The sequence below is a fragment of the Ranitomeya imitator genome, chromosome 1 (genome assembly GCF_032444005.1).
Source record: "Ranitomeya imitator isolate aRanImi1 chromosome 1, aRanImi1.pri, whole genome shotgun sequence".
Lineage (NCBI taxonomy): Eukaryota > Metazoa > Chordata > Amphibia > Anura > Dendrobatidae > Ranitomeya > Ranitomeya imitator.
The window spans coordinates 997500339-997524601 of NC_091282.1; positions in this window are offsets into that span (position 1 = coordinate 997500339).

Sequence of the window (24263 nt, forward strand, 5' to 3'; positions counted from 1 at the left end):
GGCTATTTCCCACAGATCTTTAATTCCTGAGAATAGGGATTTCGCTAGTTCTCGCAGCAAAGCTTTGGCATGATGCAGGTTATCACACATGTGATTTTCTCCATCTTGTTGATACACTCTTGAACATGTGCAATATGTGAGCTCCCATCCCACCACAACATAGACTATTACAAAATATGAATTATACTAGATTTCCTATCATACAAGTGTTTTCATGACACCTGAAAATGAATGTGATCCTTCTCCATCTTGTTGATACACTCTTGAACATGTGCAATATGTGAGCTCCGATCCCTCCACAACATAGAGAGACATGTTCAAAGTGTGTGGGAATATAAACTTGTTCTTGAGATTACGTCTGAGGTTAGACAAATGTGTAAGATTCCAAAAAACTTACAAAAAATGATGCATATATCTATTAATGTAAATTGAAGAGTTAAAGCAGGATAGTATCAGAGTGTAATTATCAGGATAGTGTGTGTAAATATATGCAGGTGCATATTAGAATATGATCAAAAAGTTAATTTATTTCAGTTCTTCAATGCAAAAAGTGAAACTCATGTATTATATAGAGGCATTACAAGCAGAGTGATCTGTTTCAAGTGTTTATTTCTGTTAATGTTGATGATTATGGCCAATGAAAACTCAAAAGTGAATAGCTCAGTAAATTAGAATACTTTATAACATTAGCTTGAAAAATGATTTTAAAATCCACAATGTCCCACTGAAATGTATGTCCAGTAAATGCACTTAATACATGGTCAGGGCTCCTTTTGCATCAATTACTGCATCCATGCGGCATGGCAACGAACAGACTGTGGCCCTGCTGAGGTGTTATGGAAGCCGAAGTTGCTTTGATAGCAGCCTTCAGCTCATCTGCATTGTTGGGTCTGGTGTCTCTCATCTTCCTCTTGACATTACCACATAGATTCTCTATGGGGTTAAGGTCAGGTGAGTTTGTCAGGCCAATGTCTGTCAGGCCAATCAAGCACAGTAATACTGTTGTTTTCAAAACCGGTATTGGTAATTTTAGCAGTGTGGACAGGTGTCAAGTCCTGCTGGAGAATGAAATTTCCATCTCCAGAAAGCTTGTTGGCAGAGGGAAGCATGAAGTGCTTTAAAATTTCCTGACAGATGGTTGCGCTGACTTTGGTCTTGATAACACAGTGGACCTACACCAGCAGATGGCATGGCTCCCCAAACCATCACTGATTGTGGAAAATTCACACTTGACCTCAAGCAGCTTGGATTGTGTGCCTCTCCCCTCTTCCTCCAGGCTCTTGGACCTTGATTTCCAAATGAAATGCAAAATGTACTTTTAATCTGAAAACAACACCTTGGACCACTGAGCAACTGTCCAGTTCATTTTCTCCTTGGCCCAAGTAAGACACTTCTGGCATTGTCTATTGATCATGAGTGGCTTTTATACAAGGAATGTAACACTTGTAGCCCATGTCTGTGTGTGTGGCTCTTGTAGCATTGACTCTAGCAGTCCACTCCTTGTGTCTCCCCCAAATTTTTGAATGACCTTTTCGTAACAATCCTTTCAAGGCTTATACCGTTTGATTGTGTACCTTATAATACCACACTTTTTCCTTCCACTCAACTTTCCATTAATATGCCTGGATACAGCACTCTCTGAACAGCCAGCTTTTTAAGCAATGACCTATTGTGGCTTTCCCTCCTTGTGGAGCGTGTCAATGACTGTCTTCTGGACATCTGTCAAGTAAGCAGTCTGGACATCTGTCAAGTAAGCAGTCTTCCCCATGATTGTGGAGCCTACTGAAACAGAATAAGGCTTAGGAAGCCTATGGAGGTGTTTTTTGTTAATTATTCTCATTTACTGAGATAATGACTTTTGGTTTTTCATTGTCTGTAAGCCATAATCATTAACATTAACAGAAATAAACACTTGTTTTCACTTTTTGTATTGAAGAGCTGAAATAAATTAACTTTTGATGATATACAAAGAAATACCCGCTCTTACCTTAACTTCACAGACAATTTAAAAGCTGCAAGGGGCAATGTACACTCCTGGTGGTGGGATTATCTACATACAATGCATTGTGTAGATATCACTTTGAAATTGTTTGTAGCATTTAGTCTATGTTATACAGGCCTCAGTCGCAGGTCAAAAAATATTTCTTCTGCCACTAATGTCATACTGTTTGGTACATCTCACTTTGAAATTGTTAATAGCATCTAGTCTATGTTAAAAATTCCTCATCCACAAGCCCCCCAAAATTTCTTCAGTTACTAACGTCATACACTGCCTGACAGAAGTTCAAATCTCTTTTTAATTCTTTGTACTTGACGCTGAGACACATTAAAGGTGCCAGCCACCTCTGCAGTGGATCTGGTCTTCTGCCTCTTGATAATCCAGGCTTTGGGTGCAGGGTGGATTTTTGGCATGTTGTCAGAGCTCAAGTTGCAGTTCAAGTGAAGGTCATGGGTGCTGGGTTTCTTTTTATACACACACTAATTAACCGATCATTTACTGAGCACAGGTGAGGATGTAAACTAGGATTGGGTGCATTATATGACCAGACGACAAAACTTTTGTCTTGCCAAAATCCCACCATTCTGTGTCCATTAACTGATCAATATTTCTGCTTTGATGCCAATTTATATTCTTAACCTAAACCACATTTCAGGGGGTTTCAGCTTTCAAAAGAATAATTTATACAACCAATGGATGAATGTAATGTCAGGTTATAAGCTTTTATTTACATAACATGGATAAGGGACATAACTTCTGTCAGGCAGTGTACAGTAGGGGAGATCTCACTTTGAAATTTTTTGCACCATTTAGTCTATTTTATAAAGTCCTTATACAACAAAAAACAACATTTTTTCTGTTACTAATGTTCCACAGTTAGGGAGATCTCACTTTAAAATTATTTGTAGCATCTAGTCTATGTTATACAAGCCTCATCCACAGTCCCAAATAAATTTAGTCGGTTACTAACGTCATACAGTAGAGGAAATCAAATTTTAAAATTGGAGCTTATTTTTTTGTGATACAAGTCTCATCTACACTCAAACAATTCTTTCTTCTGTGACTAACGTGATTCAGCCATATTTCACCTTGTCACTTTCAGCTGTTAGCAAGGCTGGTGCAGAGCTAAAAATCAATTTTTTTGTTGCTAATACTGTGCTCCTACCACACTACCTGATACACATGACTGGGAAAAAAGAGGTCATGGTAGATGGGGGATTAGGCTTGGTATTCAAGGTGTACATGGCGTAGGTGGTAATGTTTGGAAAAGCACTAGTAAGCTAACAATGTCACATTCTAAACAAAAACAACAGACAACTTCTTTTACTGGACGGGCTACTCCACTACCTTTATTTGTCAGATGCACAGCTGTACGCCTTGTTGATGAAGCCCAGAAACACCATGTGCTATCCTCTATTTCTTTCACCTCAACATCACACCCAGTACTGTCCACAGAGGTAGCACCCAAATTTTTGACTAACTCGTGCACTAGCATAACAATCTCCAAGTCTGATACAGTGAATGAATGGAGAGGATGGTGCAGGAGTATCTAGAACTGAATATCAATACCATCAGGGAGGGTTTGGACCCTTTCACATTTTGGTTTCTAAAAATGAATGAGTGGCCTGAGCTGACCTTTCATGCCTTGGAGGTTTTATCATGCTCAGCAGCCAGCCTTCTCTCAGAATATGTCTTCAGCACTGCTGGTGGTGTCCTGACCATTAAGCACAACCGGCTGTCCATTAAAAGTGTAGACTGCCTAACTTTTATCACGATGGACAACACATGATCCCCAAAGACTTTTGCACCCCAGTCACAGACGATACGATACGATACGATACACTTTATTGATCCCGTGGGAAATTATGGTATCACAGCAGCACGACTTAAATCATAAAAATCATAAAGGAATTACATAGTTGACATGACAGTGGAGTTGACAGAAGAACATTATACATTATACATTAGAATAGGACATACACAACGAGTGAACTGAAATGTAGAGAAATAAGTAGACATTCACCTTGGTGGTTTAACCCTAGTGTTATTGTTGTACATTCCCATGGCAGTTGGCAGAAACGATTTCCTATATTTTTCCTTCTTACACCTCAGAAGTATAAGCCGGTTACTGAAGGTGCTCTTCTGTCTCATGAATAGCTCATATAGTGGATGTGCATTATTGTTCATAATTGCCACACACTTTTTCAGAGTTCTTTTCTCCACTACCTCCCCAAAAGAGTCCAGATTACAGCCGACAGCAGAACTTGCCTTCTTAACAACCTTATTCAGCTTATTAGCATCAGAGGCCCGCACACTACTACCCCAGCACGTGATTGCAAAAAAGATGGCACTTGCCACCACAGATTGGTAGAACATTTCTAACATTTTGCTACACACATTAAAAGACCTCAGTTTCCTTAGGAAATACAATCTGCTCATCCCCTTCTTCCTTCACACCCCCGGAAGAAGGCATCGCGCCGAAACGCGCGTAGGGGCTTGTCGGCAGATCTTTCCATGGGTTTCACTCCTCCTGTTCTGTTTACGGAGCACAGCGGAATCTTGCAGGTTCAGTTTATACTTGGCACTTGCCTTTGTGTATTAATTTCTGGACACTTGCCATTATGATTAGCTCATACACAGCACTTATGTATGGGAGGTAGTGCATGCCTTTTATGTACTGTGGTTGACTGCCTGTTGGTTCTCACATTGCCTGCTTTAGGTGATCATTTGTCATTTCCTGGACTCCCTTTGTATTATTTTCATGCTATTTACAGTTTTGCATTTAATAAAGATTATTCTATTTTACTGGTTCGTTGTAGTGCTATTTCTTCTAGGTTCTCTCATCCCCTTCTTGTAGACAAACTCTGAGTGGCATCTCCAGTCCAGTTTGCTATCCAAATGGACCCCCAAATATTTGTAACTCTCCACCTGCTCTACCTCCTGACCAGCAATAGTGATCGGTAAGCATTCCATCTTTATCCTGCTATAGTTGGCCACCAACTCCTTGGTTTTCTTAACATTTAGTTGTAGATAGTTACCATTGCACCAATCCACGAAATTCGACACCACCCTTCTATATTCCTCATCCCCCTGATCTCCCCTAATGCATCCCACAACCACAGACTAGGCGATGTTGCATTTTTTAATGTGCTGCATTGGTCTTGCATAATTGCATTCTGTAATATCTTTAGTGTTGCTACTGTGCCTGGTGTTGCTGCTGCTGCCGATGTTAACACAGATTTTTGGAAATGTGAGCAGTCATGGTTGGTCTCCATCTGCTGTATTGGCTGTAGGGGAAATCGTGTTGGTGGATATTATACTATTTCAACTCTCGTGAAATTGATGCCACTTTGGTGGTGTCAGGCCCTCATTTTTTTAATTTGAAGACTCCTGGTTGGATATCCATCTGATGGATTGACTGTAGTGGAAGATGTGTCAGTCCCTATTATACTATTTCTACTCTGGTCAAATTAATGCCACCTCAGTGGTGTCAGACAATAATATTTGGAAATGTGAACACTCCTTGTAGGGTGTGCATGTGATGGAAGAGATGTCGATCCCTATTATACTATTTCTAATCTTGTGAAATTGATGCCACTTTGGTGGTGTCTGCCAATAATTTTTGGAAATGTGGAGAGTAGTGATGAGCGCATATACTCATTGCTCTGGTTTTCCTGAGCATGCTCTGGTGATCTCCAAATATTTATGACTGCTCAGAGATTTAGTTTTTGTTGATCAGCTGCTTGATTTACAGCTAGTAGCCAGCATAAGTACATGTGAGGGTTGCCTGGTTGCTAGGGAATCCCCACATGTAATCAAGCTGTCTAGCAGTTGCAAATCATGCACCTGCGGCAAGGAAAACTAAATCACCGAACACTAACAAATACTCAGAGACCACCCGAGCGTGCTCGGGAAAACCCGAGTAATGAGTACACTCGCTCATCACTAGTGGAGAGTGATAGTTGGGTCTTTGCATCTGCTGGTTTGGCTGTAGTGAAAGAGATATCGTTCTCTGTTATACTATTTCTACTCTGGTGAAATTGATGCCACTTCAGTGGTGTCAGGCCCTAACTTTTTGAAAATGTAAACACTCCTGGTTGACTGTCCATCTGCTGGATTGGATGAAGTGGAAGAGATGTTGCTCCTTACTATAATATTTCTACTGTGGTGAAAATGATGCCACTTTGTTGGTATCTGCCACTAATATTTGGAAGAGTGAACTCTCCTGGTTGGATCTCTATCTGCTGGGTTGGCTGCAGTGAAAGAGATGTCACTCCCTATTATAGTATTTCTACTATGGTGAAATTATACCACAGTGTTCGTGTCTGCCACAAATTTTTGGAAATGTGAACACTCCTAGTTGGATGTCCGTCTCCTGGGTTGGCTATAGTGAAAGATGTGTTGGTCCCTGTTATACTATTTCTACTCTCATAAAAAAAATGGAAATATGAAAACTCCAGGTTGGATGTCCAACTGCTTGGGTTGGCTACAGTTGAAGATGTGTCGGTCCCTATTATGCTATTTCTATTCTCATGAAATTGATGACATTTCGGCGGTGTCAGGCTCTAATTTTTAGAAATATGAACAATTCTGGTTGGGTTTCCATCTGCTGAGTTGCCTGTGGTGGAAGAGATGTCACTCCCTATTATATTATTTCTACTGCAATGAAATGAATGTCACTTTGTTTGTGTCTGCCACTAAGTTTTGGAAATGTGTAGACTTCTGGTTGGGTCTCCTTCATGCATGCTGCATGTAACAGTAGGCACCGAGACCAACAGGTCTCCACCATTTTTGAGTCAACTACCTGTGTTACTATCCTTACATTTTTCTGACAAAAGTAGTCTGCGAAACTGATATTTGTGCCACTTGAGTGTGACTGAAATAAAAGCAGGTTGAGTTGTTGCATGTGGTATCAGGGCTCCCAGCACAGCAAGCCTACACCGATCCCTTACCCATCCATCTTAATTTGACATTCAGTTCAAAGCTATAAATGCTGGTCCAGACTCTGATATCTCATGCATGGCTGATTGCTGTCATGCCATTCTAAAATCTGCACTGTATATGTGTTTATTTTTGCCTCTTGAATGGGATTTTGCTATATTCAGCGAATATTCAACGAATAAATTGGTGAATATTGCAAATTTGGCAATCACAATCCGATCCAAACAATGCAATATTTGCTCATCCCTATTATTAACACAAAAATAAAATTGAGACATTCCTTTAATTGAACCTGTTTAGTGATGGTTAAACCACTGGATGTTCCTTTCTGGCGAGTTTGGCCGAACTTGTAAAAAAGTTCAGTACAGGTACCAGAACAGTTCCTAAACCTGAACCCCATTCAGATAAATGGAGAGGCCTGAACATTCATTGTTTGCCATGCTGTCATGACTGTGCAGCAAACACTGCCTTTTATTGGCGGTAAGATTATTACCTCCGGTCAGAGCGCCAGCTCTGTGACAGCCTGTAAAAAGTTTATCACAGAATCATGTATAAAAAATGTACCTCCGGTCACAGAGGCGTCGGCTGATGAGAGAGTACTACTACCATCAGCCTATGCCTGCTGCCGCTAAACACAGTGAGACCATGTGCCTCTATTGGAGGTATTCATTAGCCGGCACTTGCGCTATAAATAAATGCATTTAAAAAAATGACATAGTCTGTTTTTATTTTTAATTACAAGCATGGCAAAAATGGCAGCTGTCAGCTTTATCATGGCTAGTTATCAAGAATAGAGGGTGATTTGGAGAGCAGTCACATCAGTGACCGCTCACCCCACCAGCCGACACACACTGACTGGAGTGTAATTGTGGCTTAGCTCCTGCAGTGAGAAAGTTCACTGGAGTTTATAGTTGAACGCTGGTGAACCGACTTATGGCACTGCTGCATGAAAACCTTCTCACATTGCAAGCTATGCCATAAGTGAATTTGCTGGGGTTCAGCTATGAACTCAGGTGAACTTTCTCACACAGCCAGTGATGCTGTGAGTTTACGGGGTTCAGCTATGAAGTCTGGTGAAGCTCCTGTTAGTGTGTGTCAGCTGGCAAGTAGAGCGGTCCATGATGTGACTGCTCTCTAAATCATCTGAATCATTGTGGGACAGTATGAATTAGCTGCACTTCATATAGGTGAGTGATATGGTTGTTTATTATTTTTTTGTTATAAGGGAAATGGATCGGTGTATTAGGCATAAGGTAAGTTATTTTGTTGTTTATAATTTTCTACTTTTTACACCTGAATTGGCTTCAATAGAATGGGAGTGATGTAAGTATAATTGTGTTTGTTATTTAAATACATTTGGAAAATAGAGTGTGGATTTTTATTTAAAATAAAGGATTTTATTCTGGGTTTTTTTATTTACAATATGACTATAGGATTAGTAATGGATAGACATCTTATACACGCTTCTCCATTACTAACCTGTGAGCTTGATGTCACTTGACAATACAAAGGTGACATCAACTCCACAAATATTAACTCCACTTGCTATGGCATGTGGGAAGAGCCCGGGAAAGGGCTAGAATTGGTGCATTTAATAGATGGGCCTTTTGCAGGGGTGGCTGCTACTTTTAGACTGGGGGTACAATGTCCATAGCCCCTTACCAGCCTGAGAATACCAGCCCCCAGCTGTTTGCTTTACCTTGGCTGTGTCATGGTTAGGACATGGTTAATGTCCTGACTCCTGTTCTCTCAGGGGTAATGTTGTTAGCCTCTCTTTCAAGATGGGAGGGCTATTTATACATGCTCTTATCCTGGTATCCTTGTCAGCTATAGCTTTACTTCAGTCTGTATGCTTGACCACTGGAGTGTGTGCCGGCTTGCATAGTATTCTTGCTTTCCGGGCTTTACTCAAATTGTTTTCCTGGATTACTGACCCCTGGCTTGGCTTCTGACTATTCCCTGTCTCTTCCTTCTGGTATCTTGCTACCTCCTGCCTATGACCTCTGCTTGTTTGAGTATTCTTTTATGCTTGTCCCTTCTCTGTTTTCTGGCATCTGGCTCCGCCCACTGACCTCCGTCCACTCAGTCACATGTCTAAGGTCCTGTTGTTTTACCTAATCAATCTGTCAAATGTGTAAGGTCCCGTTGGTGATCAGGTTAGTAACTCATTGTCTGGTCCAGCTCTGTTGCTGCTGGGTGCAGCTTCCCCTGCAGCATTAATATCTGGGCGTCGTGACAGGCTGGTTGTCAAAAACGGAGAGGACTCCACTCTGTTTTTTTAAATTATTTATTTAAATAATTAAAAAAAAACTGCATGGGGATCCCTCTATTCTTGATAACCAGCCAAGGTAAAGCTGACAGCTAAGAGTTGTAGTCCACAGCTGTCAGTTTTGCTGTTCTGGATATCAAAAATAGAACAGACCCCACAACTTTTTTTTATTTATTTATTTTTGTGCAGCTAATGAATGCTTCCATCAGCGGCGCCTGCTCTTGTTAAAAGCTGCAGCAAGCGTAGGCTGATGGAAGTAGTAATGTCTAGCAATGTCTCATTAGTAGTGTTGAGCATTCCGATACCGCAAGTATCGGGTATCGGCCGATACTTGCGGTATCGGAATTCCGATACCGAGATCCGATACTTTTGTGGTATCGGGTATCGGTATCGGATACATAGAGATGTGTAAAATAAAGAATTAAAATAAAAAATATTGATATATTTACCTCTCCGGCGGCCCCTGGTGAGTCCGCGGGTAACTGGCAGGCTTCGTTGTTCAAAATCAGCGCTTTTAGGACCTGAGAAACACGTCCCGGCTTCTGGCCGCGACCAATCACAAGCCGCTACGTCTTTGAAAGTCATTAACGCGCTCATTTTTCAAAAATGAGCGCGCTAATAGCTTGCGGTGACGTCGCGGCTTGTGATTGGTCGCGGCCACGCGACCAATCACAAGCCGCTATGTCTTTCAAAGCCATTAACGCGCTCATTTTTAAAAATGAGCGCGTCAATAGCTTGCGGTGACGTCGCGGCTTGTGATTGGTCGCGGCCACGCGACCAATCACAAGCCGCTATGTCTTTCAAAGCCATTAACGCGCTCATTTTTAAAAATGAGCGCGTCAATAGCTTGCGGTGACGTCGCGGCTTGTGATTGGTCGCGGCCACGCGACCAATCACAAGCCGCTATGTCTTTCAAAGCCATTAACGCGCTCATTTTTAAAAATGAGCGTGTCAATAGCTTGCGGTGACGTCGCGGCTTGTGATTGGTCGCGGCCGCGACCAATCACAACCCGCTACGTCTTTGAAAGCCATTAACGCGCTCATTTTTAAAAATGAGCGCGCTAATAGCTTGCGGTGACGTCGCGGCTTGTGATTGGTCGCATGGCGGTCACATGGGCGGCCCGCGACCAATCAGAAGCCGGGACGTGTTTCTCAGGTCCTAAAAGCGCTGATTTTGAACAAAGAAGCCTGCCGGTTACCCGCGCTGAGTTCAGGGGCTGCCGGAGAGGTAAATATATCAATATTTTTTATTTTTATTCTTTATTTTACACCTCCCTATGGATCCCAGGGCCTGAAGGAGAGTTTCCTCTCCTTCAGACCCTGGGAACCATGAGAATACCTTCCGATACTTGATGTCCCATTGACTTGTATTGGTATCGGATATCGGTATCGGCGATATCCGATATTTTTCGGGTATCGGCCGATACTATCCGATACCGATACTTTCAAGTATCGGACGGTATCGCTCAACACTACTCATTAGCTGACGCCTCTGTGACAAGAGGTAAACGTTTTACCGCTGGTCAAAGCTGCTGACAATCTTACTGGTGGTAATGATCTTACCACCGATCAGAGCTGCTGGTATTTTTCACGCTGTCATGCAGATGACAGCATAGGAAACACCTGAAACACACAGTAGGTGTTTGGTACAGCCCCCAAATTTTACTGTTCTGGTTTGCCCATCACTAAACCTGTTATCTGATTCCTGATGCCTAAATATTTTACTCTAAAATGCTGCTTTGTTTAATCAAAAACATATTCTGGAAAGCAAGCAAAAACAGTGTCTCACTGAGTTGTCTAAGGGTGGTTCTCTGGGGTTCTCCCCATATTGCTTCCCTAAAATGACTGGTGTTTCCCTCTAGGACAGGGAGATGCTGCTGGGGATTGGTCTTGGGCTTGTAAGCCAAGACATATTGTCCCCAGGTAGCTTTTCATAGTAAGTTGTCTCTGAAATGCTGTTCCATTTTATAACATGTTCACTTGATTTAATGTGCTCATTATAGTTGTATTTTCTACACCCTAGACCATTACTATAACAGCATACTGCCTGGTTCAATGAGCTGAATATTTATGAAATGCTTTTACAACTATTAATACATTTCTTTCAGTATCCCAGCCTTATACTTAATAATATGGTTCTGAAAATTGTAAATTCTGAAGACTGACATCTTACTAAGCATCTCATTAAAGGGCAAATCAAGCAGTAAGAATAATCAATCACATCTAGCTGTTCATCTTTTTCCAACACCTGTGATTCCTTGCTCCAATATGGACATATTGTCATAACTCACATTAACCTTCCGACACTGCAGCCATAGCTTGTAGTGCATTCTATCAAATCAACATGGATTTTTAGTTTGAAATCTGTGTTATAAAAGGCTGAAGCAGTGTTTTTGCCATCCAGAGGTTGTTATTATGTGAACCTATGGTTAAGATAAGTTCATGCTGAAGTGAGAAAGCAGACCAAGTTCCTAAGGGGAAAATCTGTCTTGACAAGGTATGATAAATGTTCTTCTTATAATTCTACTACTAACGGCACTTATCATGATGGAAAAAAACAACATTGTTTGCAAAATGGTCTTTACAATTAAATATAGCTTAGTGGAAATGTTGCATTGAAAGACCTGGAAATGAATGTGCTTGTTTACCGTAAGGTTATGTGAAGTTATATGCAACATCTGTTAGGTACGTTATCCATTGTGGAAAAGTTGATGTAATTCTGAGGATCAAAAATTCTATGTTTCAGACTGTTCAGATTGAGGCTGAGTTTGGTCAGTAATATAAAATAAAGCACAGCACTCAAAAAATCAGGTGCTCAAGGTGAATCCAATCCCATAAAAACTGAACATGGCACTCAAACTTTGATGTTGAAATTTTACTAGTGCAAGCCATCTAAAGTAGATGTTTAGGTATTAACCCCTACACACCCCAAGCCATTTTTACTTTAGCTCTCATTTTTTTTTCACAAGGGTAACAGAAGAAAATGGACCACAAAATGTGTAATTTCGCTTGAGTATGCCGATATCACATATGAAGGGGAAAACTACTGTTTGGACCAAGTCATGTTTCGGGGAACCCTTTGAGAAGGAGAGTGATTTGACTTTTTGAACGCAAAATTAGCTGGAATCATTAGTGAACACCAAGTCACATTGGAGAGCCCCTGATGTGTCTAAACAGTGGAAACCCCCTCAAGTGACGACATTTTGTAAACTAGACCACTCAAGGAACTTATCTAGAGGTGTGATGAGCACTTTGAACATTAAGGTGCTTCACAGAAGTTTACAACTATCAACTGTGAAAATTAAAAATATAATTTTCCCCAAAAAATGTTGGTTTAGCCCCAAGTTTTTCATGTTCTCACCAAGTACACCGATACCCCATACTTGCTCAAAAACTACTATTGAGGCACAGTGCAAAGCTCAGAAGGGAGGAAGTGCCATATTGGAGTTCAGATTTTGCTGAAATAGATTGAGGGTGCCAGAACAGCATAAACCCCCATATGTGACAGAATTTTACACACTACACATATCAATAAATTCATCTAGGTGTGCAGTGAGCATGTGGATGCTACATGTGCCTCAAAGAAATTTGTAACATTGGGCCATGAAGAAAAATAATTACATTTTTACAGCTAAAATGTTTTAGCCACAGACTTTACCTTATCACAAGGGGAAATAGGTAAAAATAGTACCAAAATATGTAACACGATTTCTGATGAATGTGGAAATACCCCAAATATGGTTGTACCGTACTGCTTAGACACACGGCAAGACTCGGGAGGGTAGGAGCACTATTTGCCTGCTGGAACACTATTTGTCTCCTGGAGTACAGATTTTGCCAGAATAGTTTGAAGACTCCATATACAGAGCCCTAAGTGCTAGAATAGGAGAATACCCCCTCTCAAGTGATCCCATTTTGAAAATGTAACCCCCTCAGGGAATTTATCTATAGGTGTATTGATGACTTGACTCCATGGGTGTTTTCCAGAAACAAGCAGTAGTGGATATTGCTGAGTGAAAATTGCAAATCTGTTATTGTTGACCCCGTACACTGTAGTGCCAAGTACACTGCAGTGCCCAAAAAGTTATGCTCAGCTTGTGCTTCCAGAGACATGCAACGGTAAATTAAGAAGTCTCACCGCTACAGAAATGTGAACACATTAAATATGCTTTAGGCACACTGTGGTGCTCAGAAGGGAGGGCATGTGGATTTTGGAGTGCAGAATTTGCTTGATTTCTTTTAGGGGTCAGGGGCCATAGTTCTTTTCCAGAGACTTTGTACTACCAGTAACGTGGAAGCCCTCTATATTTCCATTAACAAATGATGACCCTGAGTGGGGAAATGCTTTTTTGAGGATTGAGTTGAAGCTTTTATTGGGAAAATTTTATATAAAGTTTAGGATCACATTTATTTTGCACTCTACGCAGAGCGTTTATATAGGGTTTCCATCTAAATCTCTGAATAACGTGATTCAGGCGAAACCCCCTAGGGATCAACTCACTTTATTGAGGCAGCAGAGTTACTCTGGACTCTGTCTGGCCTCTGTTTGGCATTGTCCTTTTCAGAAAAGCACAAAACTGTGGCCGATGGCATTTTCATTCACACCTAAGAAGGTTGACACCACCGGATCATAAGCCAGACAATTTCCAAATTGACTCCGTCTGCCTCATTATCTGGAATGTTTCTTGGGGGGGGGGTCTGCCTGAATCGTATTTCAGAGATTTACATGGGAAAAAAGGTAAGTGCTCAGCGCAAAGCATAGGATAAATGTGTACCAAGCCTTACAGTGATCTTTGGGAGGCATAATGAACAAATCAACAACAGGTCAAGAATTGGTTTTCTTTATTTTTTATGCCATATCAGAAGTGATTAGATGACTTTATTCTTCGGGTCTGTACAATTACAGCACTGACAGATTTATATGTTCTTTTTATGCCATATATATATATATATATATATATATACTTAAGATGCTTTTTATTTAGCAAAAACTAGTGTTTGCATTGCCATATTTTGAGAGCTATGATTTTTCCATATGTCTGCCAACAGAGTCATAGGAGGGCTTGATTTTTTGTGGGACAAGTTGACATTTTTATTGATACCATTTTCGGACACATGACATTTTTTAATCTGATTTTTTGGGAGGCAGAATGAACAAAACTCAGTAATTAAGGAATTGTGGTTTTTTTTCGATTCTATTTATGCTATTCCACATGTGGTAAAATTGATAAGATAACTTTATTCTTTGGGTCGGTACGATTTCAGAGGTACCAAATTTATAGCTTTTTTGTGTTTTGATGCTATTTTAGTCTAAAGACTATTTTATAAAAAAAATAATTATTTTTGCATCCCTTTATTCTGAGAGCTTTAACACTTTTTTTTTCTACTGATGGAGCTGTATCGCGGCTTGTTTTTTGCAGGACAAGATGGCTTTTTCAGTCATACAATTTTTATTTAAATTTGTAATGATTAAAATCAATTTTTTTCCCCCCATTTTTTATTTATTTTTTTGAAGGGGTTAACTTGTGAGCCAGTTTTATAGGTTATGTCGTTTTGGATGCAGCAATACCAAATAAGTGTCCTTTCCTTGTATTTTGTTTTCATAAAAAATACTTATTGATAGGTACAATATGTTAGGTGTCGAGTTCCCGCCTCTACACAGGGGGAATCTCGAACCATCTCTGCTGCGGTCTCCCATTCTTCTCCAGCCGCAGTGGAGTCTGCTCAGCGGAGACGTCGTTCCCAGCACCTTGTTCAGTCTCACTCTGTGCATAGGATTACTGCTGCTTTGCCTGCTTCTGCCATTGAAGCCAGTGCTGGGCAGCGGCGAGCAGACGCTTTTGGGATCTAAGTCCTGCTTTTTCCCTTCTGAGCATGCCTAGGGTGTGATCTCCCATTGGAGATCGAGGGTCACATGCTCAGATGCTGTAACGGTTCCCATTGGTCCTTTATTGGAAGGTCCTGAACGTGCTGCAGTTATATAAGCTGCGCATGACCGCACGGCCATGCGCTAGTGTACATTTGTAAACGTGTGTGTGTTGTGAGTGAAAGTCGTTCATTAAAATCCCCTCCTTATTGGATGACTGTTCGTGGAAGGTGGGTGATTGCTATCTAGTGCCCGACTTAGCTACCAGCACGTTACACACCATACAGCGTCTAATTGCTGTGACCGCCAGTGCGGCGCCGTGCCCTTTCACAGCGCTTTCCTGACCCAAGCCTGGGTGGTTAGTGGCGTCCGCCAGTGCGGCACCTCATGCACTCTCGTGCATCTGTTATTATTACTTTGGTTAAGCTGACACCCTCTTAGCGGTGTCGAGCGCAAGTAGTCTAGTCAGACTCGGATCTCAAGTCTTGGGACTGAGCTTGGTGACTCCTTGCTTGCGCTCTTGTGTACGGTACCGCGGCCCTGTGACTTAACAGGGTTCGCTTCCTTCACACAGGGTGAAGTTAACCCGTGTGTGTATTCACATTGTACCGCCATATAGTCCGTCATTACTTGGCAGCAGGTTCCATCTCTGCATGGTGGACCCCGGGCTGCGAACGCACCTTAATCTATCTTATTATTTGGTGCGTTCCGCTAGCCCTAACACAATATATTTTTATTTTTTATTATTATTTTGTGATTTTTTTCAAAAACCAGGATGTATGGATATGGTTTAGGTTGGGAATGGGGTAAAGGCAACCTGTCAACTTAAAATAATGTTATTAACCTGCAGATATGGGACTAATCTGCAGGTAAATAGCATTCGGACCCTTCCCTGCACCAGCACTCAGATCCACACTGCCAGATGGAAATTAAATCTATTTCTCCTGGCAGTGTTCCTGTTTAAGTCGCAGGTGCTGCATTGGTGCAGGTTCATTCATGACTGTGCATAGAGAGTGATGGCTATAACCACTCCTATGGGTGTATTTACAGCCGCAACTTTCTAAGCACACAGCGGTGACAGAACCCGTGCCACTACTGGCGTCGCGTTCAGGGAGAAGCTCTAAGTGCAGGTTCCAGGTAGGTTCACAATTATGTTAACCTGTAGATTAAACCAATAAACCAATATCTGCAGGTTAACCTTCATGCCATGGCCATTTTCCACTTTTTCATTTTTCATTCCTTCATTTAATTTTTCATTCCTTAGCTTTTTTTTTGTAAATATAGCCATATGAGGGCTTGTTTTTTGTGGGACAAGCTGTATCTGAATGACACCATTGATTTCATCATATAGAGTACTGATAAATGAGAAAAAGTCCAAGTGCAGTCAAATTGTAAAAAAAAAAAAAATTGACTTGGGAGAAGTCTTGCAGGCAATTGAATGAGAAACATATTATTGTGGAGGAGGGAAGGTGTGTAGTTGGTGATCATACTGTATTAATGGGGCCTTTAGCATTTCTTATTTCAGTTACTGTATATGTAGTATGGGGGCAAAACAGCTCCCTTATATGCAATTTGAAGGCACCACCGCTATTTATAAACAGTATGATGTAAGCACAGTGCCAGAGGAAGACTTCTGGGCAAGAACAGCCCCGGCCCTAAAAGAAAAAGCATCCACCTCCAAAAGAACTATTTGTTGTTGTCCGTACAATGCAGCACTGGAGCTGAGGAGAAAGCCTGTTTGAAAGACACAAAGATGTTCTCTGCTTTGGGAAATCATACCTTAGGATTGCCCCCTTGTGGGTCAGAGCTAAAATTGGAGGCATCTGGGAGGAGAAATGACAATTTCTGGACAAAACCCCTGGCAAGATTCTCCTCAATATATTCAGATATAGCACGGGCTGAGGCTTGTGACAGGTGATAGATTTAGCCTCTTGGAGGGGATGCACCTGGTAGAAGGTCAATCAGACAGTCATACGGCCTATGTGGTGGTAAAGTCTCCTCCTCCTTTTCATCAAAGACATGTGCATACATCCATTATGCCACAGGCAAACCAGTCAAATTAGTGGGAGAAGTTGGAGGTTGGGCAAAGCAGCCCTCATAACGGTCTTGACCACAGCGAGGTACTTCTCTGGACTTCCAGTCCAAGACAGGTTCATGTTTCTGCAGCCATGGCAGATCTAGAAGCAGAGGGTGAGACAGATCAGACAGCACATAAAGACCTCTAGGAAGGACTGGAGATTAGATACAAGGGGATCCCCTTTCTTCCACAGAGGAATGAGCTAAGCAAAAGCCTAACCCAAGAGATGGCAAATGTTGAAAGCTACTTTGGCATGGTCGGAAATGAACTGATGAACCAGGAGGTCGAAGTGCAGTGTGCACTGATTAATAACACCCCAACATAGGGCAGGGTCTCCCCTATAGTGTGGGGATGGGGGCAGATGGGGTCAGCATCCAGGCACATAACTTGCAGGCTGCTGGATCACAGCCAATGTAATCACGGCTTGAGAAATTGCGGGTGCTGCCAGAGTTGTCAATGCATCCAGGTTGAGGATTGCAGTCCAAAGGTAGGAGAGCATTTTATTCTGCTGCTCCAGGTACAGGTTTGAGAAAGTGGAGGTCTGGGAGTCAGCGGTTTACATGGCCGTAGTCAATGCTGTGTGCGTCAGGGGGGAATACTGAAGTCCTCAACCCTGGATCCCCTCATGATTTCTAATACCAAAGGGGGAAACATGTCGGGAATTAGAGGGAGCTAAGAATGGTTGATAAGTACCACGACTATATGGAAACTTTTTTTCAGATTATTGGACTGTGCACTCATTTATGTGCTGTTTTTTGGAACTGGGAGAGAAATAAGTGTAGATTAATGCCACTTCTGTGTGAGATTTCTGAACAGTGATTTGATGTTTAGCTTAATTGTACCCTGTCATTTGTTACCTTAAATTGTGCATCTATTGATGATGCATGTGTCACAGGACTATATGACTCTTATGGGCACTGTGCAATAGAGATATTCATCCAGGTGTATCATTGTCTGAACTGCAGCCTAAAGATGACCATCAATGTCACTACAGACTCTGGCTATATTATTTTGGATGGGGTATTTATGTGACTTTGCAACTTTTTGCAGAATCTCTCCTGGAACATACTACGAGATGTTTATCTCTTTATTAGATTTTGGGTACTACCATCTAATATTTTTCTATGCGTGTTTTTTGTGTATATTTTAGTGTGTAGGATTTTCAGAGTGCATTAGGGTTTCCAGGTATACCGAAGTGAAGCTGGGGCGCCATCACATCTACAACTAGGTTACCAACATCTGCTGGCAGGAAGGGTGAATCTTAGGGCTCATCTAGGGTGAGATCATCCCTTAGTTAAGTTACTATACTTCCTTTTGCTATTGACTATCCACTGTTTTGCAGATTTGTATGGTAACCAAGTATTTTTGATCCTTTTAAACATTATAATAAAGGTTAATTTTTAGAGGTCTATTTTTTCTGGTGTTTAACAAATATGGAGGCCCAACCATTTCAAAAAGAAGGTTTGGTGACGTTAAAATGACAAGTAATAATGAAAGTTTAAAAAAATACTCATATAGTCTTGTTCTCACAGTGTGCTGCTTTGGTCTCTGCAAAATGTGGTTAATAGCTTGGTATGGCAGGCACAATGTAGCCTGCCACGTCCAGTCTCAGATACAAAGATTGAGTGGCAAAGGAGAGGGCTGTTGGAACTCTCCTCTAACATTGTTAACAGTATCTGCTTTTTTAGGATGTAGATCCTGCTGAAAACAAAAAGGTGGAATAATCATCACTGTCTTACCAAGCCACCATTCAAGATGGGTTTACTTGGACTCAGATACCCCATAGAGACCATGAGGTCTGCTGCTATGGATGCCGCTTAAGGACATTCCAGGGCTCACTGGAAGATTATCTGGTTATTTGGTGAGCCAGTTCAACTCTGCTCCAGGCATGTTTACCCCTATATGTTTTAGTACTACTCCAAATCATAGACTTTCTAGAATTTCATTGGAATTGATGGTTAGAAAAACTGAGAAATTTGGGACATGAACTCATATGACTCAATTTAAATAGTCCAAAAAGCGGAAATAAGATGGTGAAACCATAAAAATTGCAGTCTATTATTAAATGGTAGCTAAATCTATGCTTTAATAATAAATAGACTAAAGATCCAAAAAAAAACTAAAATTATAGCTATAAAGTACTGTTTAATTTTACTTTCTCAAAAATATATAGATGTGCTTTAGTACAATAAATCTAATATCGAATAAATCCTCCTATAGGAAAATAAATCTAATCTCTCCTAGAAGCTGATAAAGATTATGAAACTTGGTAATCGCGTAATTAAAATAAAAATATTCACAACAATAAGTTACAATCTTACAAAAAGAAATTTGTTACAGAAAGTTGAAACAACTCCAAGATGAGAAACAAAGTCAAAAGTAACATTAGTATTACATTAAATCTTCAGCAACTGTATCTTGAGGGAATTTCCTAGAATGCAGCATTTTGAACCTGAATTTGAGCTGATATTCTCTTGATACAAGCCTGTGTTATTCTGAACTCTTTAGAGGACTCCATACATTGTCCTTATTAAGGAATGGTACTTTGTGTGTTCAGAGAAGGTCATAGAAATTGTTATAAATAAAATAAGTCGTAAACTGGTGCTGATTTCAGAGGTCAAAACATGTATCTTTTAAGTTAATCTTTAAGGTAAAAGTTACAGTGTTCCATATTCCCTTCATATTTGCAAAAAAACAAATAAATAATGTGGGTGTGACACAACATTTTTAAGAGCCTATTTTCATACTTACAATTGAAAACCATTCTCATTGCATTTTTTCATAACTGGTTCTTCCAAAATCATCCAACAAAATGTAGAATACATAATATATCTAATATTCAATATGTCAGACATAAACTAACTTAACTTAATTGTTTAATGACCTGGGAAGTGCACAGCTCAAAGAAATAAAGGGAACACTTAAACAACAGAATATAACTCCAAGTGAATCAAACTTCTGTGAAATCAAACTGTCCACTTAGGAAGCAACATTGTTTGACAATCACTTTCACATGATGTTGTACAAATGACATAGACAACCGATGGAAACTATTGCCCTCCTACGCATTACAGATGCGCCATTTCTGGGGCGGCTGCAGACTGGTATTTGTAGCCGGGGGGGGGGGCAATATTTATTGCCCCTCTCTAGGCTATGAATATCAGCCCGCAGCTGTCTGCATAGCCTTTCTGGCTATAAAATATAGGGGGACCTCATGTCATTTTTTTGGGGGGTCCCCCTATTTTAATAGCCAGTAAAGGCTACACAGACATCTGCGGGCTGAAATTCATAGCCTGGGAGATCGTCGTGGGAAACTCGTGGATTTCTGCTGATCAGGTAGTATATTGGTTGTTTGTTATTTTAATATTTTGTACAGATGACACTGGCTTTGGGGAACAAGGTGACAAGTGATGGTGAGTATGTACTCTATGTTGTATGCACTGTATGTCTATATGTATATATTGTATGTAATGTATGAATGTATTGTATGTAGTATGTATGTAGTATGTATGTTTTAGGTATGTAGTATGTTGTATGTATGTAGTATGTATGTAGTATGTATGTATGTAGTATGTATGCAGTATATATGTAGTATGTATGTTGTATGTATGTAGTATGTTGTATGTATGTAGTATGTATGTAGAATGTTGTATGTATGTATGCTGTATGTATTTAGTATGTAAGCAGTATGTATGTAGTATGTTGTATGTATGTTGTATGTATGTATGTAGTATGTATGCAGTATGTATGTTGTATGTATGTAGTATGTTGCATGTATGTAGTATGCATGCTGTATGTATGTAGTATGTATGTTGTACGTATTTATGTAGTAAGTTGTATGTATGTAGTATGTATGTTGTATGTATGTAGTATGTTGTACGTACGTTGTATGTATGTAGTATGTTGTATGTATATATGTAGTATGTATGTTGTATGTATGTAGTATGTATGTTGTATGTATTATGTAGTATGTTGTATGTTTGTTGTATGTATGTAGTATGTATGTAGTATGTTGTATGTATGTAGTAAGTATTTAGTATGTATGTAGTAAGTTGTATGTATGTATGTATGTAGTATGTATGTATGTATATAGTATGTATGTTGTATGTATGTATGTAGTATGTATGTTGTATGTATGTAGTATGTATGTTTGTGTTTTTTGTTTTTACGTTCAACACATTAGCCGGATGATGGGACTATTACTGTCCCATCATTGTTTAATGTGTCAATCACTGTCATTGTAGCAGGCATAGCCCAATGGGACTTGACAACCCCCCAGAGGCCTGCACAGACCCCGAGAGGCCCGCACAGACCCCTGAGAGGCCCGCACAGACCCCCGAGTGGCCCGCACAGACCCCCGGCAGGCCCGCACAGACCCCCGGCAGGCCCATACAGACCCCCGGTAGGCCCGCACAGACCCACCACGGTCACGCACAGACCCCACCCACACACACACAGACACGCAGTCTCCGCCCAGGCACTGCCCATCATGAGATCATTTCAGCAGCCAATCACAGCCATGCCATTAGTTAACATGGCTAACATGCCTAACAGGATGTGCCCACACTTCTTAGGATCCTCAACTGGCTCATTGCATTATGGGAACTTCCGATTACGGTACTCGATATTGTAAAAGTATCGGAACTCAGTATCGGAATTCCGATACAGCGAATATCGGCCGATACCCGATATTTGCAGTATCGGAATGCTCAACACTAGTGATGACCCTTGAGGTTCCTTCTAACTTTAACATTCTATCATTCTATCATTCTATGATAAAGCCAGTATTGTCCACAATTTGCAGATCTAGTTGGTCTGATTTTCAATTCAGCTGTCTGATCCTTGCATTAGCTTCTTGTTCCAAGTCGTTTGAAATTATTCAAATCATCTTTCACCAAGAACACTATAGATTTTTATATGAACCTAAAGGCACTGTGTATCTGCCTTTTGACGATTTACTGTTGTACTAGATTTTCACATGCAAGTAATAGTTTATTCTATTCCTTTAACTAATTTCACATTTTTTTCCTGTGGCTTGCTGCTGTTGTCTAGTGCATTAAGATTGAAAAAAAGTGCATTTAATTCAAATACACCAGTGTTGCAGGAAAGATGCCAGCTACAATATAAAACTAATTAATCACATTACATCTGCAACTGCTGCTGGCACCCCTGCTAGCTTTCTCCCCCTATCATTTGGAACTCTGTATTAAGGCCCCGTCACACATAGCGACGCTTGAGCGATTCCGACAACGATACGATCTGTCAGGGATCGCTCAAGCGTCGCTATGTGGTCGCTGGTGAGATGTCACACAGTGCGATCTCCCCAAACGACGCAGCAGCGATGCGGCGAACTGTAGCGACCTGTAGCGACCTGTAGAACGATGCTATTTCATGATGATTCAATGGGACGTCCTGTCAGCGAGGTCGTTGGTAAGGTGTCAAACACAGCGATGTGTGCTACCCAGCGGGACCTCAACGATCAAAAAATGGTCCAGGCCATTCCGACACGACCAGCGATCTCACAGCAGGGGCCTGATCGCTGCTACGTGTCACACATAGCGAGATCGCTACTGAGATCGCTGTTGCGTCACAAAACTTGTGACTCAGCAGCGATCTCGCTAGCGATCTCGCTGTGTGTGACGGGGGCTTTATTCTACAGTCTACTACACTCATATTCGTAGGTGCTTATGTACAAAATATTAAAGTATTTGTCCAATGCTTTATGGCTTTCTTTAATTAATTCTATTGATGAATTGCAAGATTTAACGCTATCTCTCCAAACTAAATCACCCTAAAATGGCCGAGGGATTCTCTGCCTAGTTTCTTGTATAAGGTATGATAGCGTTTCCTAATTAGTTGTGCTATACTATCTGATTGCATCTGTGTCTCGTTGATGCAATCTTCTGCGATGTGTAAAATAGTTGAAGCCATTTTTTTGTTCAAATTCTCTAAGATCGCGGAATTTCATAAAATTTGACACAACTTCAATTTGCATCAAATCTGTTTGCTTACCTCTAGTCTTGAATGTAGTAAAAATAGAGAATGGAATATGAGATTTTGTAAAGGGAGATTAGACTTTAAAACCAAACATTCTTACTAGATCATTTATTCATAATAAAATAAACATTGGCTCAATCATATATTTAAAAAAAATCTGAAAACTGCTAAAATCCTGTATACACATAACATCATAACATTCTCTCGTGTAAATGAAAAATATATATATATTTTTAGCAGTTTTTAGAAAATCTAACGATAATTTAATAACAAATATAGAGAGAATGTATCTGGGGACTACACCATAGAGTATACAATATACATTGCTGTGTATCTAATAGCAGATCCTGGATTATGGAAATATAATAATATACTTGAAGCATCATAACACATGTAACTTGTATAAGTAAACTATTATCTTCTTGCCTGTCATTACTTTTTTCCTGGTTTTGCAATAAAATGCAATAACAGTCATGAGAAGAGTATTATATTGAAGAAGCTGATTTTTATATACCATAACTCTGAACATTATTTGTATGAGATGAGTTTTCCTGCTCTTATCTTTTGAGGTGAAGTTATTCTTTAAAATCAAAGTTCTCTGCAAGACTTCCGATATTTCTACTGAACACCAATGGTTTACAGCATTATAGAGGAACAAGTACTTTATTATATTAGATAATATTTAGAAAACAGATAATTCCATTATCTCATATCTCTGATTATTTCCCTAGTAAATGTTTATACATGTAGGCCCCAATTTATCAAAGCAATTTCGCTCAAATTCTGGATTAAATTGCTTTTAAAAGCTGAAAATTGTTTGCACAACTTGAAGTTGTGCAGAAATGTTTTTACTTTTACCATTTTCATGCCTGGTTCACCCAGCTGTGTCAAAATTGGAGGACGGATGTGTGTCAGGGAAGTGATGCCACAGCTCATCAAATTCACAATGATCTGTGATGTTTTCCATTCCAAAAATCTTACTCTAGTCATAGACTGGAGTTAGATTCCCGTTGTGCTGCACAGATGCTCCTGATTCATTGAGATGCATTTACATCTTAATAAACTGTGGTGCTTCTGACTTCTAAACACTTCTGTTGTGAATTCTGCTTTTGGG